Genomic DNA, 17,068 nt, shown 5'->3' with positions numbered 1-17,068 from the left:
CAGAGTAATTTCAGAGAAAGAGGGAGAAAACCCCCTTAAAAATGGTACGATGTTGATCGCAGTCTCACCATAAAGTTCAATGTTCTGAGAGCCATATGGTACAGGTTTCAAATGTCTACGAAAAAAAAAATGAATTTAGAATTTTCCCCTTTGGGGCAATGTATTTCGATTGAGCATGCAAAATGGATGCTGAGGGAATAATAGCTCCCCTCTTATTTCGAAGATATTTTGATTATATAATAAAATATAACCTTCATATACCTACTTGCACAAAATTGGGGGGGGGGGACATCATCTTGGAATAAGATTATTTTTAAAAAATTCCCCCTTTGAAATGTTAGAAAATTATGACAGGAAAATTCATTTTTGGTATTTCACCGGTTCTAGGCATTTATTCCCCCTCACGAAATATCCCCAAGAACCCTCCATGGAAAATACCCTCCCCAGAAAATAATCCCCTGTGTAAAATACCCCACGCAGAAAATACACCCCCCCCGGAAATTACCCCCCTCCTCCCTGAAAAATATGACTTTCCAAATATGAAAATTTTATTTAAGCTTTGTTTTTTTTATTCTCCATAGGGGGAAGGAATTTTGGTGCTTGTGTATTATACGCCCCTCACTCAAGTTTACGCTGTGTAAAACTCGAGAATAAACCGGTTTCTTCGTTAGTTTCCTTCAGCTTAGCGTGAGACAAGACAAAAACATGTGACAGAATAGATGGGAAATATATAATGTGGGCTATATATTTGCAAATAAGGGGGGTGCTTCGGGGGGGGGGTATTTTCCGGCCGGGAATATTTTCCGCAGGGGGAGTATTTTTCGCGGGTGGGGGGTGGTATTTTCTGGGGGTAAACGTCGGTCGCCATTTCAACTCCCTCTACCCCCAAGGATTTTTTTAACGGGTGCATCTGTACCATTGGAAACTGATAATTATCGTACCCAAGCATTGCTACACAAAAACTAAACGTTAACGTAAACAATTGGGGCTAAGGGGGCCAACCTCCCTCAAATTAAGGACAATCGTGAATATTGCACTAAAAGCGACCATAAATAAATACATTAAACCCATAAATTTTATTTCCAGATGAAAGCAAAGAGCAAAGTTGAACCAGAATGTAAACAGAAATGATCCTATTTACGAGGGGCAGCCACTATCTAAATCCCTGACTCTTTGCACTAAATTTTCAGATATTTAATCAGATAAATTTTGGCTAATTAATCAGACTCTAATTAAGGCATAGGTTAAAGCACGGCGCAAGAAGCGGAGTAAGTCCCTCCTGGCTCTGGACTGGGAAATTCGAAAGTAAGGTTTCATCAAATCTTAACGGGAAAGTGGAGAGATGATAAAAGAAACTTGGGTCATTATTAAATAATTTTAAATAAGTTATGAAGTTGCTGATCGTTATAACATAAGATTATTTTCGAGTTTGATGTTTAAAAAAGGGCCTTTATTAGACACAATGAAAAGGAGTCTTTATATGATATGAATAAAGAATTTTAAAGTTATTTGGTAGACATTCAAGGATGAAATTTCTTCTGATATTTTTACATACCTCAGAGAGTTTAATTTTCTTTCAATTACATAGAATCCATTATAAAATTATGCAATATTTTCCTGAAGGAAAAATTCAAGGTAGAAAAAAATAAATAAAATCATCGGACTATACACATAATAAAAGACTTTACATAGGAAATAAAATGTCCAATCCAGAAAACAACAGTTTTCAAACTTTAATAGCCTAAATCTATTGAATTCATACTTGTAGCCAAAAATAAGTTAAAATCCTTTTTTTTTTAATGAAGATAACTTCTGTGCTATTGATGCAAAAAAGAAATAAAGCTTCTTTTTAGGATGTAGTCAAATTTCTAATAGTTGGACTTAGCTATTCAATGCTATTATTCACTCTTCGCTAAAAGCGCTCAAAATATTCATGAGTTCGAGAAACGAATAATAATTCCATACACGAGTTAGCCTCTAAGTTATAAGATTCTTATGAAGTACACTTTTTTCAAGAAATATCGTAAAGCCAAAGGCCTACAACACAGTAAGGAGGAGGGAGAAAGATACTAAAAGATTCTCCCTAAGAGGATTCCGAGCTATGGCGATCTGTTTGGAATTTAAAATGACAGCTTCCTTATACTACTCTAACTTAGGTTTCCTTCCTGACTAGCTTACAAAAAATCTTCAACAATAATTTTTTCACCAGAATGAGAATAAAAAGAAATTTTACTTTGAACGAATCATTACGCAGAATCTGGTGAATTGGGTTATCAAGTGGAAGCCATATTTCTAGTCGTAAAAACAAGATCCCCAGTATAATAAAACTGATCACACAGGATAGTAAAATTACAGCAATAACCATTAGGTTAAAACAAATAGCTCTTTTTTCTTAGGCTTGAAGCAAGGATATTACTCCTGACGCTGAAATTTTATATCCGTAATGCCAATTGGATCCAATCAAATTAGCTAAGGCGACGGACGGCGACACAGTAGCCAGGCTCTCTAAAAGACCCTGACTACATTAAAAAGAAACCAAATTTTACAATGTTCAAAATAAGCGAAAAGCACTGTACATTTTATAGGTTTTTATTCTGACTTTTCTGTTTTTTTCTTTGAACTTTGGCCCTTTTCGTTCTTCTTTTTGTATGTCGAATCGTTTTTTAGTCTTCTTTTTCTGACTTTTCTGTTTTTTCTTTGGACTTTGGCCCTTTCCTTTCTTCTTTTTGTATGTCGAATCGTTTTTTAGTCTTCTTTTTCTTTATATTTTGCTTTTTTTTTGGGGGGAAGGGGGTGCGTTCTCAAGACTATATCTTGGCACTGAAGGTGGGCCGTAAACTTCGGTCAGAAACATCTATATATATTCATCTATATATATATTCAGAAACATCTATATATATCAGAAACATCTGTGTAATAATTCATATATATATATACTAGCTGTTGGGGTGGCGCTTCGCGCCCCCCCAAGCCCCCCCGCGCGCGTAAGTCGTTACGCGCCATATTAGTTACGCGCCATTGTAGTTGTGTCCCTATGTCCCACCTGTGAATATAGATATATATATATATATATATATATATATATATATATATATATATATATATATATATATATATATATATATATATATATATATATATATATGTTTTTAACTACGTAAAACTTGCGAATATACAACATTCTTTGCTGTCCCATTGTCTGTGCATATAAATAGATTGTCAGGTTTACCGACTCTTGAACATGCAACATATAATGGTCCATGGGAAAACAATCCGTATTCAGATCTATACCTCATGATTCTAATGATTGCCCTTGAGCTTTGTTGATGGTGATTGCTAATCGACCATTCCCTGAGTCGCCATCGTCATTTATATATCCCCCTGTGCACCCCGGCGTCCCCTTTGTAGTTATGTCCCTGTGTCCCGGTCGTCATTTATATTCCCTGTGTCCCGGTCGTCATTTGTGTCCCGGTGTTCCAGTCTGTGATTTCTCTTTGAGTGTCCCGGGCGTCATTTATATTCCTTGTGTCCCGGTGTCCCGGTTGTCATTTATATCCCCCTGTGCCCCCCGGCGTCCCCATTGTAGTTGTGTCCCTGTGTCCCGGTCGTCATTTATATTCCCTGTGTCCCGGTCGTCATTTGTATCCCGGTGTCCCGGTCTGTATATACATTCGTTTTTTAGTTTTATTTTTCTCCTTTATTTTTTTCCTTTTTTCTTTTTTTTCTTTTTTAGTTTATTTAGATTTTTAGATTTTTTAGTTTTTTTATTAGTTTTTAGTTTTTTTGTAGTTTTTACCATTTTTTTAGTTTTTTCAGTTTTTTTTTTTTTACTTATGTCCTGGTCGTCATTTATACTCCCTGTGTCCCGGTCGTCATTTGTGTCTCGTTGCTTTGTTGATTGCTAATTTATATTATATTTATATTTATATTTTTTATATTTATTAATATTTTTTTAGTTTTCTTTTTCTCTTATTTTTCAGTTTTTTCCTTTTTTTTAGTTTTTTCTTTTTTAGTTTTTAGTTTTTTTTTGTTTTTTACCTTTTTTTAGTTTTTTTTTAGTTTTTTTAGTTTTTTAGCTTTTTTAGTTTTTTTATTAGTTTTTAGTTTTTTTTTTAGTTTTTGCCTTTTTTTAGTTTTTTCAGTTTTTTTTAGTTTTTAGTTTTTTACCTTTTTTTAGTTTTTTTTAGTTTTTTAGCTTTTTTAGTTTTTTTCTTTTTAGTTTTTTTTGTAGTTTTTACCTTTTTTAGTTTTTTTTCTTCTTTTGTATTAGTGTGAAATAATTCAGACGTCATATGCGGACAAACATGACGTCACTCGACAGACAGACAGACAGACATAACCCACAAACAACTTATTTTTATATATATTTATTCATATTTTTTTAGTTTTCTTTTTCTCTTTTATTTTTCAGTTTTTTCCTTTTTTTTTAGTTTTTTTCTTTTTTAGTTTTTAGTTTTTTTTAGTTTTTTACCTTTTTTTAGTTTTTTTAGTTTTTTTAGTTTTTTAGCTTTTTTAGTTTTTTTATTAGTTTTTATTTTTTTTGTAGTTTTTGCCTTTTTTTATTTTTTTCAGTTTTTTTTTAGTTATTAGATTTTTACCTTTTTTTAGTTTTTTTTAGTTTTTTAGCTTTTTTAGTTTTTTTTTCTTTTTAGTTTTTTTTGTAGTTTTTACCTTTTTTAGTTTTTTTCTTCTTTTGTATTAGTGTGAAATAATTCAGACGTCATATGCGAACAAACATGACGTCACCTGATCCACAGATCCACAGACAACTTATTTTTATATATATAGATATATATATATATATATATATATATATATATATATATATATATATATATATATATATATATATATATATATATATATATATATATATATATATATACGTAGGGAAAAAAGCTATTAGAGTTACTTCAATGAGAACATTAAAGCAACTGAAGTAACTCTAATTACTTCAGTGGAAGTAACTTCAAATAAATTGAAGTAACTCTAATAGCTTCTTTTCCCTACGTGGATCAGTATCGACAATTGTATTTATTATTAATGGTGATGGATTTATTTGTTTTTAGTTTAGTATTTTTTCTTTTTATCCTGTGCTGAGGACGCCTACCGGCGAAATATACGCGTTGTTTTAGTCTTTCACCTCTTTTCTCTCTACTGGCCACAGTCTCGTTTGATGGTTTGATATATATATATATATATATATATATATATATATATATATATATATATATATATATATATATATATATATATATATATATATATATATATATATATATATATATATATATATATATATATATATATATATAATGAATCAAACAATGAAAAAGGAAAAAAGAAACAACCTGGTGCCGAATGTTACCACTAATCAACTCCAATTGTCGGATAAAGGACTCCATTAACCCGGCAATAAAAAAAGAAAGGTGACACCACCCTCCTACAACCGATAAAAAATATACACAGATGGATAACTTAAAAAAAAATTAATTAATCCACAATTATAGATAAAAAGAGTCCCAACAAAATATAGCTATAAGAAACAATAGTAATTTAGTAAATAAAATTGTACTGTTTGTAGATTTAAGTTAATCCAAAAAATTAAAACATTAGACGTTTGAACGTACAAAAGGAATGACAGTCCCGCGCCACAATTGGAAGTGTATTCCATAATCTTGAAGATGCCACCAGAGGGCTTAAATAAGACCGAACGCAAGGTGTGGCAGGGACTGTTATGATGTCAGAACAAATTCTCTCTCAACACGAAACCAAAACTAAAATTAACGAAGAAAGTATTTTGCATCAAGAAAGCTTGTGAGTCTGGATGGCTTTTTTAAAAATCTCCCTGAAGACTGGCAGGAGAGATATTGGTCTATAGCTTGAAGGGTCGCTTCTTGAACCACGTTCAAAAAGTTCTATTACCCTTGCACTTTTATGTACTTCTGGGAAAATATCGAGATCAAAAGAAGCTTGAACAAGTTCAGTTAAGTGTGGAAAAATTGCAGGTAAAATGAACTTGATTACAGGAGTAGGAATATGATCTATGCCTAACAAGGAAGAGCTTTCTATTAAACAGAGACTCTAACATATTTTACACTAATTTACGGTCTGCAGTGCCATTGATTTTAGACAAGCTGGGCCAAAATAATATTCGTAATCCGAATTTTTGTGTTAGCAAAAATAGCTGATGCTGTGTTTTTCTCAACAGCAGAGAAATAAAATGTTAGTTGACTTTGACAACTTCTTTGTCGGATAGCAATTGACCATTTATTACTAGATTTTCAGGTGAAATTGAATTTGGTGAACGTGGTTTTAGAACCGACATAATACGTTTCTGAGTGTTTCTCACATCTTCCAACATTCAGAAGACTTTCTAAATAGACATCGTACTTTTCTCGGCGAATAATTTCTGAAATCTATTTCTTGTTAGAAAAAACCAGTGTTATTCTTGTTATTTCTTGTTAGAAAATTCAGTGTAAATTAACTATCAAGGCTTTATTTTTAAAGGAAATTGAGTCTCTTGTACAGATTATAAAGGCGATGACATTAAAAAATGCCTGGGAATTTGTGAATGCAAAATCTACCATGCTAAAGAAGAGCGACATGAACAATAAGAACAAAAATGTCCTTATATTTTACGTAAACTTTCTAAAATAGACATTGGACTTTTCTCGGCGAATAATTGATTTAATTATATATTATTATTTGTGATAGCTCCCAAGAACGTATTTTAGCGAAATAAATATCATAAAATACTCTCCAATGACCTATTAAGCGACATAATTATTTGCTCCCAGAAAAGCTCATTAATTTAAGTTGCTGGTGTTGTGTAGTGTATAGTATTGCTTTTTTTTTTTAATTTACCTAAGATTGAAAATTAAAACGAATAAAAAGTATTGCTTCGCCGATTAACCAAGATGAATACACTAGCTGATTTAAACTGAAGCAAACAATAAAGCTAGCTGAAACAAACTGAATAGTGATACCTTCCAGTAGCTATAGAATTCTAAAAAAAGCGCTTTATTGAGTACACTAAAGCGACCTTAAAACAGAGGATGTTCTCTTGGGATCAGAAAAGTTCATAAGTAGCCAGTAAAAAATGCAAGATTGCATAATCTATAAGACTCTATGCCGACAACTTTTGGTATACAATTATAATTCTCTAAAAATAATGCAAGCAAGCTCAGTTTTCAGTAAAGCACTTGTTTTAAGAATTCTGCCGATATGTCAGTTTGTTTCAGAAAATTTTCAGACATATCTCGAAAAAATCTGTGAAACAATAATTTTTGTTTCCATTTAAGTTTCAATTTGGCTCTTTACTTCCGTAAGAAAGCTTTTTTTTAGTTCATTTTTGCCATACACAATAAACATTACAAAAGGGTCTTTGTTTTATTTAGGCAATGAAACTAAAGAAGTGTACATGTTTTTTTTCCTTTCTTTTTTTTTTAAGTAGGATACTACCCATAGTTTTTAGTTTCTACCTCGCTTAAACTTTCCCAAGAGGTATGTAAAACTTTGTCACATATCTAAGGAATCCAAAGAGTACGTTGCCACCGATATAGTTATGAATTTCCGCATGAAAATTCTATTATTTTCCTGAAAATGAAAAAACAGCTGATTTTTTTATTTGGCATCTTTTTAAACACATTTTATAGTTTACACTTACCAAGGGAGCTGGGAGGAAGAAAATACAGATGAAGTTATGCATTCTAATAATTTAATTACGCGATTTCCCCCATTTTTCAGGATGGGGGTGGGACAAAACCTCCAGTTGAGGGTTTTATTGGCCATGAAACAAATTGGCTATTTCTGTTGCAAAACATAGGGAGGGGTGGTAACAGCTAAAAATTAGGGTTACTTTTAATGTGGATGGTCAAATGTTTTTCATCTACAAGACACAAGAAACTCAAACTCACTTTTTTCTTCATTTTTAGGTTTCAATGTAACTTCAAAGTCATTATCTAGTATTACATTCGAGTATACAGCAACAAAGGCTTTTCAAAGAAGTTTAATATTATTTTCAAGTCTGTTTCGTATTCGTAAATGGAAAAGGAAGTCAAATAAACAAAAAAGCATTGGTGATTTGCCTCGCAACTTTTATCTGAAACTCCAGGAACTCCTTTCAGAATGAATTAACAATGCTAGACTATGCCAAAAGTCTCTCATTAGGAACTTTGTTAAGACACTTGCTTATAAACAAGAAACGCATGAATGCTATTTATTACGAGTATTCTGGATGTAAATTTTTTATTCAAATTTCTTTTTAAACAGTTACAATGTTTTGGCCAATTTTTTCTAGACTGGGCTTTAAAGACACACAGTGTATTTCCTGCATCGCAAGATTACATTTTTGCTGGTCTTTGTCATCTTTTAGGCAATAGTGTTCCATTCAATATTATCTCGGAGATAAACAAACTCCCTCGTAATCGATGCAAGGGATAATTGACCCTCAGTTAATGGCCACGACATAGGTAGCATTTTTACGCGGTGTTCTGGGTGACGTGAATTTTTATCCAAAGACACCAATTACATTAATTCATGTCGCGAACAGAGAAACGAGTTTAATTAGGCTAAACTACCCCGTAAAAATCCTATATATCTTGGAATTTGTACCCCAACAAGTTTTGTTATATTAGAATTGATACTCAGTCTTTTCAGGTTTGTAACTAACCTATAGACTTTAGGGTAGTTTGCCAGTTTTATGAGACAATATAAGTTTGGTTAACGCCCGTATACGAACAAGACACTGGTTGCCCCTCCATTACAGGCCTATGAGCTTTTGCGGGGATTTGTATCTTATATTCACCGTATGTTTAATTATTTACGAATAAACCTCATCTCAATCTTATGGGAGTCCTTCAACATTGTAAAGATAAAACTGAAACAGCAAACCATAGGGAAAAACAATTTGCAATCTTTTTGTACCCGAATTTAATCTAGTTTGAGCAATTGCCTGAGAAAGTCAACGCCCCGCTCTTTACGCTAAAGTTTTTCATTGTTTTAAAAAGTAGAATTGTGAGAAAGAGTCAAACTTAAGCGTAAAGAGCGGGGCGTTGAGGAGGAGACAGCCCCTTTCATATAGGGAATAGATTCTGTTCGTTTTAAGTTTTATTGTTGCTCCTTACTTTCCGTTAAAAAAACTTTTTTTTTAATTTAATTTCCGAACGTTTTTTAATTAATGCAGATTTTGATTTGGGCTCACCGTACATGAATAATGAAAACGAAATTTACATATTAATTTTAATTTTTTGGCTAAACGGCTTTCTCAAAATTTTGATCGGAAAATTTTGAGAAAAAAGGGGCAGGGGAAGGGGCCTAGTTGCCCTCTTATTTTTTTGGTTACTTAAAAAGGCCACTAGAACTTTTAGTTTTATTTACGAATTTTTTTGTTAGTAATAAACATACGTAACTTACGTAAGGAATTTCTATGCTCGTATATTTTTATTACGTATATGAGGGGGTTTGTCCCCTCGTCATTACCTCAATCTTTACGCTAAAGTTCGAATTTTGTTCCAATTCTTTAAGAATGACCCCTGAATCACAAAGACCAATTAATTAGAATACATTGCTCTTTTGAAATTGCTAAAAACACTTTAGCGTAAAGAGCGAGGTATTGAGCAGGGGAAGTACCCCCTCATGCAAGTAACATTTTTTTCCTTTTAAATTTTATTGCTGCTCCTTACTTTTAGATGAAAAATTGCTTTTTTTTAATTTCTCATTACTTTTTTAAATAATGCTGGAAAAACCCAGGGCCCCCTTCATGGAAATTATCTTCCCCCATGATAAATTCCTTCATAAAAATATCCTCCCACGTAACCCCCTCCCCCGAACCACCCACCAGAAAAAATTCCCCCTGAATACGTCTGTATACTTCCCAATAACCAATACTAAATGTAAACAATGGGCGAAGTTCATAACTTGCAGCCCTTCTCCCGCGGACTGTGGGGGATTAAGTCATCCTCAAAGACATAGTTGGTAGATTTTTCGACTATGTTGAACAAAATGGCTATCTCGAAATTTTTATCCTGTGACTTCTGGAAAAAATGAGCGTAGGAGGGGTCCTATTCCTAGTAAAATCAGCAAAAAAAAATCCGATTCTTTTGATGTATATATTGGTATTAAAATTTTGCTTTTAGTATAGAAAGTGCATATTAGTAACCCAGCTGGGTCCAAACGAAAAACAAGATATGCCCAAATTGGAGGGGGAGATGTAAGAAACGGGAGATATAAGAGGCAAAAACTCTATGGAAAAGAGCGAAGAATACAATTCTGAATGGAGAGGGGTATAGGAAGATTTGGTCGCACGTACCTTAGCGTTGAGAGGAGCAGTTGCTTGTTTTACAGTAGCATAAAACTAGACAATAACTTATGCTTGTGCAAGATCAAATTCAGGAGAGGCAATTTAACAAAAATAGAAGTAAGGTACATATTAAGGCTTGAAACAGTATTTTACTAGATGGCATCTTTTTATGTTTCCATGCTATTGCTAAAAAAAAAAAAAAAAAAAAAAAAAAAAAAAAAAAAAAGAGAAGGCCCTAATTTAGGTTAAAAAAAGATACATAGAAAGATAAAAGAAGACGATAAACCATCAAAAAATAAAGAGAGAGAGATTACGGCGGAAGAGGAGAAAAACTAAAATCAACTTGGTGAACAGTGGTGAAAAAGTTGAGACCAGTGGCTAATTGGAGAAAAAGCCAAGACAAACAATCTGATTGAGAAACAAAATTAACATAACCCTTTTTTAAAATTGTATAAAAATGATATCATTTCACTTGTTAATAGATTGTCTATCATCCATCCATCTCAGGGCAGAACTAAGGTAGATAGGTATGGAGTAAGGGTAATTCAAATAGTCTATCAGTTCTATGAGTGATTTGAAGGTAATTGGAGACCCAAAAACCAGTCAATAGTACATTTTATGTTACTTAAATAGCGCTCGTAGCTTTTCTTAAACGTGTGATCAGACCTATCAAAGCAGAAGAATGATGTGGTGGCATGATAGAAATACTTTTATAGCTCACCTTAGTTGTGAATATTCAAACTTAGGTAAACTCTCCTGTACCCGAGTTTCAGCTGAGTGCAAAACGCGAGCTTAAGTTTAGCCGATCGCCTAAATGATCTTATAAGCAATTTTCACGTTGAATAATCAGGCTGGCATAGGACAGTACATAAATCACTTGACATCAGTTAGGTTGATGAACTAAGTGGAATAATCTTGTTTTAAGTTGAAAGAAGAATCTCAGAAAACACTAAATTCAGGAATATTCAGATTCGGTCTAAAGTCTCATTTCAAATCCGAACGGACATTAAGTTGATGGGCAGTATGAACTACTTTATGAGCCAAGGCAACTTATATTCTGAAATAAATTTCATAAATGAGATTTTTTTTTGTCGCGAAGACATTAAGACCAAGTGCTGCAGAACTGGCAAGAATAACTGAGCCCAGTCTATATAACAATCGTACACCATAAGCCAGATACCTATATAAAAATAAAGGGAATTTGGTATAGAAATTTACCCGGGTAGAATTGAGAAACAAGGCCTCTTGCAAACTACGCAAGCTTTCAAAGCCGGGGCTATAACGAATGCATGTTGCTATGACGTCTCAACGTGGCCGAAATCAGAACTCCACTGGCACTCCTCACAACAATTTCTTTCCAATGTAAATTTGTTGCCATAATAACTTGAGGTAAATTAAGTTACAGTATATGTTTTAGTGCAAAGGGAACAACTATAAACAAATGCACCAAAATATACTGTGTAGTATAAGGAAAAAAGATTTTAAAAAGATACGTGTGTTTATAATGGGGAAGTAGTTGCTATTTTGTTGTCTTTTTCTTAACCATGTTGCTTTAATATTGAATATGTTATATGATAAGAAATGCACTGCAACAAAAATTGACACAAACTATACCATGATATGAGCTGTAAAGTTACATTGGATAGAAATGTGTAATTAAGAATCTGTTGGCGGGGTTTCTAGTAGGGCCAGGATAAGATAATTGAATTCAAGCTATAATAGGTCATTAGCAGAGCACCTGGCATGCATGCAGGCGGTAGTGGGCTGAAATTTCGTTGATGGTTGTTTTTCTAGCAAATTTCCATTGCCGGCATACAATTCATTCATAAATCCATTCCAGAATGATGTACCTCCGGAGCAGAAGGCAGGAGGACAGAAGGAGTTAGAATATCAGGGCACCAACCAGAAAGAGGCTCAGTACGAGATTTGTTTCTAGTGTGGATATCTATGTTATAAGTTCAATTGTCTTTGAATGATCTATAATCAAAATTTGTACTTGTCGGTTATATAATAAACACTATAGGATTTCGATCGCGGAAGATGCGAACATGACACAAGAAACTAGTCAAGCAGCTTCTTTTTACCACACAATTAGCTTTCGCCTGGTTGGAAAATAAATTTTAGCTAAATCTTATTTAAGTATTTAGTTGGTATTTTGGTTTGGTTAGGTTAGTATAATATATGCTATGCTTTACCCCCCTCCCTAATGTTCAAATATATAGCCCAAATTTGTTTCTAAACTATTACATTTTCATCATATTTTGTTTGATTTCATTAGAATTAATCGAACTTCACTTCCCGAGTGTTTACTATATAACCGATAAGTACATTAAAATTTCCTCGCATTTCAGAGGTTATATTATTCATTTTAACACTGAATAAAATCTAAAATCAAGAGAGATCTTTTGCTTAACGTTAGGAAAAAACTAACATTATGGCATAAAACCCAAAAGCATGAATGCAGGAGAGGGTCAAGGAGATATCCCTTTAGATTATACATCTCAGATATGCAATCATGTAATATCCAGTCACATAAAATTTTTTGATGCATAACTATTGCCATTTTCAGGCTGGAATTTTTCAGCATTATTTCTGTAATAATAAACGAAAAATATCTTTGAACAAAAAATAGCTTTGTTCAAAGTTTAGTTCCTCTAAAATAGAATTTCAATACAGACTTCTATAGAAAATTTTCCGGGATTTCAGAAAAACCAATACAGAAAAACAAAATGAAAACCTGAAACAAACCTGATGGGCAAGTTTAATCCACAAATCAAATGACTCATGTATCTTTTCCACATACTTAAAGATTTAAAACTGTCAGGAACTAGGGAAAAAGGATCTCCGGCACACGAAGAGACAGCTGGCAAAGCGCCCTCATCCGATGAGCAGCCGCAGGTTTCTTACTCCTTAGGAACTGAAGCTAGAGGAAAATGCTTGTTTCAACCCTAAACACGACAGAAACAGTAAATGCTCTAAGTGAGTGAATTTCACGAATTTCACGCTTTTAAAAAAGTTAAAAGCAAAACCCTCGAGGAAGCTGAGAATCTTCAGAATTATAAAAGTTGCTAAGTTCAAAAACGGTAAAAACAACAATTATAACATAGCATGTGAATCATTGTTAGTAAGTTCAAAAAGTCACATAATGACAGTCAAATTTAGACTCGAACTACTATATCGATATAATTACATATATTGGTAAGTTAGGGGGGATTCAAACCCTGTTTTTCAGAGTTCTGGATATCCTCTCTACAGTAAACAGACTATATGTCAGAGAAGCAACACTAAAGCCCACAAGTCGCATGTGGCTAGTTTCATGAAAAAATCTCCACGTTTTCATGATAAAATTTCATCAGTTGACTTGCGGTTTACAGCTCCAAAATGTTTTGCAACTCCAAAACACTTTCGCAATATTCCTAAAATGAAAGTCTACTTAATGGCTTTGAATGGAAATAACAAATCTCTTCAGAAGACTGAAGAGGAGCACATCTATTGAAAAATTCATCTTCAGCTGAGTTTAATACTCTCTGTAGGATAACAACTTCTTCTTTTAGATGATATATTTTAATAAATTCCTTTTTACGAATATTGAGAAACGATGCATCGAAAAAATTCCAGAAACTTTGTCTTTGTCAATTCCTAAAAAGCACCAACAACAAAACGACAATCAAAGGAATAAAAACCGTATTCTTTGCCATTTTCCCAATGTTTGTTAATAATTTGAAGCATTCCTTATTGTATGGATGGATGTAACTTAAAAATCCCAATTGTTTGGTATATATATCTGTGACCGTCTTCTTCATTTTCTGAAAAATCTGTCCGAAAAATCCGTTCATGACTGTGGCGTTTTCTTTTACGGAGCGTTTTTTTATCGTTGCTACTGTAGCGCGTACTACTGGGCGGTAAACATTCTACCGTTTTCATTTTATCTGAAATTTTGATAAATCCGTCATGTGCCTTCAGTGAGTTTCGTCGAGTGACTTGTTTTACTTCTCGATTTAATTTTGATGTTATTTAGTTTTTCCCTTATAAGTTTAAAACAACTAAACTTTTCTTACTGAAATAAAGGGCGAAGTTAAAACTTAAAACTAACAAAATTATAGCTTCGTTGATTACGCAAGATATAGCTATAAAATTAGTTTAAATAGACTAAGTCGTGATATTTTCCAATACTTGTAGAATGCTAAAAACTATCACTTAACTGAAAACACAAAACAAATCTAAAAACAGCAGGATGTTCTCTTGGAATCCCAGATTCCAGGAGTAGCCTCCAGAAAATAAAAGGCTAATTTATGCGTCTCCCAATAGTCTTTCGCCGATCATGATATCGACGACTTTTAACATACAGATATAATTCTCAAGAAAACTCGAGTAATCTTAGGTTTCAATAAAGTGCTAGTTTTTATAATTCTACAATTATAGAAAAGTATCTCAAGTCAGTTTATTTAAGGTAGTTTCGTTTATTTAAGGTAGTTTGTTTTAAGTTTCAACTTTGATCTTTGTATCTATAAGAAATATTTTTTTTTATCCATTTTGCTCATTTTTAATATTTTTGCAACATGCAAAAAAACTTAAAAAAATATTTTTTGCTTAAAGCAGGCGATGAAACTAAATAAGTCAATATGATTTTTTTTTTTTTTTTTTTTTTTTTTTTTTTTTTTTTTTTTTTTTTTTTTTAATATGAACATCAAGAACAGGCTTCCTAACGTTCTTAAGCTTTCTTACAAAATTTGTGCAATTTTGTTACATTACTAAAGAGTCCGGGGGGTATGTTGGGACCGGTATCTTTGAGAGTTGTAAGAATCCGGGGATATATTGTCACCGGTATCCTTGAGAGTTTGCATATAAGGAATTCTATTATTTTAATAATAAGTGAAAATGAATGAAATTTTTTCATTATGCAGTTCCTTTTTCAAAATGCAATTTTTAATTTTTCGCTTACTATGGCTGGGAGTGGGAGCATACAAGACGGGGGTTGAAAACCTTCGGGTAAGGATTCTGTGTGGTTAATATAGCACAGCCCTTATTATGCTTCCCAGCCCTCCCACTCCAGAAGATGCAATATGGCACTTTTACGATAGGGCGATTAAGAGAAACTTATAAGAAGCAGGAAAATATAGACAGTAGCTTCTAAATGACATTAAACATCACTATGCGACCTTGTGGTAACCTGCTAGGCTCGGCAGAAAAGAGAATTAGAAATAAATATTGATATATATTCTAAAAATGCAAAAAAAAAAAACAGTTTTCCTCCATTTTTCAAGTCAAAACTTATAGTGTAGGGTTTTAGAGCATGAAAATTAATTGGAATTTCCCTATCTCAGTGTTTCCATTCCGCGTCATTTTGACTCTCTTTGGGCCAAAAATTGATGTTTAGTGGCACAAAATGGGCAGAAAACACTGTTTTGCAGTGGCAAGGCCTTTTTGTTACTTAAAAAACACACTAGATATGGCGATTTCCCATCAAACGAGCTCTCTCCCAATATTCTACGACCGCTGGTATGATACAATCACCTTGGGAAAAAAGAAAATGATTTCAGTATTATTATATTTCTTATATGGTTGTTTTCTAAATATCCTTATATGGTATTTTAGATCAAAAGAGAAATAGTGGCGTTAGTCCAATGGGTGGCTCACTTTCAAAAGTCGTGTGCACAAAGGTGACGCGCGCCAAGTTTACCAAGCATGGGACAAATTCTCCAAGCGTGGCGCAGAGCGAGTGTACCACAAAAGGTGAAAGAAGTTGTGCTCCAGCATATGCACAAGGCGGCTGAGAACGGGCAACCTACCGCCTAGGTCGGTTTCGAAGTGTGGCACACTTAAACTTGACATAAAACTTGAAACTTGAATAAAGTATAGAAATAAGAAACACATGAGAAATATAATAATGCTAAAATGTTTTACATAAGCAACCCCTTGAACTGTTGATCTTATTCACAGTGAATCTTAAAACTGAAATCTTCCATCTTTAACTTCCGTATTTTCATAATGATCACTTTACTGGCTGAGATAACAAGAATTATTGCTCATTCCTTCGTTTCATTTTAAAAAAGGAAAAAAAAAATCCACAAACGTTCCCAAGATACTACTTTTTAAAATATATTTTCTGGTCCACGGTGCATCCGAAAATTCCAAATATTTATTTTTAACCATTTTTATACAAACATACTTATTGTCAGGAATATAGGCCACACCATTGATCCACTAACCTTTCCTGCTTTGACAAATTTGATAACATAAATGTCAACTACCATTGAAAATTTTTACAATGAATTAAATAAAAAGACAAAAAGTTTTCACAAACAAATTAAAGAGTGACATTATAGATCAAACAGATAGAATTGATCTAATTATTAGAGGGGACTACAACACACTCAATCCCATTTCACCTACTAAAAGTAATAACATAATAGCAATTAAAATTTAAACTGTATTAGGCTGGACTCTTATTACCTGGATTGGGATGGAGTAGCTTAAATACATTTGATTGACTTTTTTTGTGGAGGGAGGAGTCAATTATTTTTGGTTTTCCTTTAAATAAAAATTGCTTCTAGTTTTAATATCTCTTCTTGGATTGTTTTTGCTGCTCCGTTCTTTTTTGCTTCTCACCTAATTCAGTTTAATTCAAATTAAATGTTTATGCTTAAGCGTAATAAAATATATATTCCTCCAAATGAAGGAAGGTCATAGGTCAAAATATCTTAGAGGGATTTCGATGAATTGCGGTTGAAAATACTAATTTTAAGACCCTAGCTACACCCACAA

The 17,068-nt window shown here is 33.0% G+C and overlaps 1 protein-coding gene across 5 annotated transcripts in view; it reads right to left on the bottom strand.

Annotated features, from left to right (window-relative positions):
* The window catches only part of LOC136032960 (tyrosine-protein kinase transmembrane receptor Ror-like), a 595,320-nt gene that overhangs the window by 401,119 nt on the left and 177,133 nt on the right, over nucleotides 1-17,068 (bottom strand). Inside the window, exon 4 of one of the 5 annotated variants that reach the window (XM_065713448.1) lies at nucleotides 13,052-13,719. The exons of the other annotated variants lie outside the window; for them this stretch is intronic. The gene's annotated coding sequence lies outside the window, so the exon portion shown is untranslated. The remainder of the gene's footprint in view (nucleotides 1-13,051; nucleotides 13,720-17,068) is intronic. 5 annotated transcript variants of the gene reach the window in all.

The sequence above is a fragment of the Artemia franciscana genome, chromosome 11 (genome assembly GCF_032884065.1).
Source record: "Artemia franciscana chromosome 11, ASM3288406v1, whole genome shotgun sequence".
Lineage (NCBI taxonomy): Eukaryota > Metazoa > Arthropoda > Branchiopoda > Anostraca > Artemiidae > Artemia > Artemia franciscana.
Note: the sequence above shows the minus strand (reverse complement) of the source record. Positions and strands in the feature narration are given on the sequence as shown.